Source organism: Takifugu rubripes, chromosome 11 (genome assembly GCF_901000725.2).
Source record: "Takifugu rubripes chromosome 11, fTakRub1.2, whole genome shotgun sequence".
NCBI lineage: Eukaryota > Metazoa > Chordata > Actinopteri > Tetraodontiformes > Tetraodontidae > Takifugu > Takifugu rubripes.
Window position 1 is genome coordinate 15,179,998 of NC_042295.1, and position 1,178 is coordinate 15,181,175.

Here is a 1,178-nt window from a genome sequence, read left to right on the forward strand (position 1 = left end):
CCCCCCCCCCCCCCCCCCCCCCCCCCCCCCCCCCCCCCCCCCCCCCCACCCCCCCCCCCCCCCCCCCCCCCCCCCCCCCCCCCCCCCCCCCCCCCCCCCCCCCCCCCCCCCCCCCACACCCTTCAGCACCACCTGGCCGAGGCGGACCAACATCTAGTGGATCAGCGTTCTGCTCCTCCTGAAATGGAGGCGCTTCTTCTGTGGATTTTATAGATTTGATCGCCTTTCGGAGATGGTTGCACGTTAGCTCAGACGCACACATGTTGCAGTTTATGTACACAGCAGCCGTGATCTGAATCTGTTCCCACAATTTTGCGTCTGCCAGACAGAATTTCAATGTTTTAAAGAAGAGGAACACGAATATGAGGAAATACTGAGCGCTGTGTGCTGACATGCATGACAGGAGCTTTTAGCATTTGCCCTGAAAACTCTGGCGCGTTTCCAGCCAAATCACCTGAAAAACAAATCTCGACTCCAAACGTTCCCATAACAAAGTGTCTGGAAGGGGAAAAAAGGGAGAATCTGGAAGCAGAGAGGCTTGCAGAGCTTCTGAAACAGATCCGAAGCTCAGCTGAAGGAGCTCAGAAACCTGATTTGGCTTTAATTCTGCACAGGGACGTGGGGGTCAGGACCCTCCCCCGTTCTGTCACCAAAACCCTCCGATTTTCCCGTCCAACTCCGAAACTTTACCCGCGATGCCAGGCTTGGTTTCTCCTGGCCTGGCTGTTTCATCTGGCTGTTTCCAGGCCGACAGTGATGGATGGCGGCGACAAAGCAGATCTTTTCTGTGGTGGTGTCGTCCGCTCAAATCAGCCGTGTTTTCATACGTAATGAAGACCACCTGGCTGCGCTAACGAGGTTATGAATAAGAGAGGGACTTTGGTGTCTCAGGTTTTAGCCAAGAACAAAAACATGGACCAAATCTCCCGTCAGAACTTTGCTTTCTTTAAGAATAAAGAGGGGTCAAAGGTCAGCATGAGAAAGCGTCCCTCTTTAAGGCCGTTTTTTTTCATTTCCAGGAGTCATAAATCGCTACATTTCATCAGAAATGAAGCTAAATCCATCAACATTTTGACAAATGCATCATTATTTGACATCCCGGGGTGACGACGGTCTCCGGGGGACCGCGTGAACGGCATTGAATGTCAGCCGGGACAGACGCCGACAGACACGGGCCG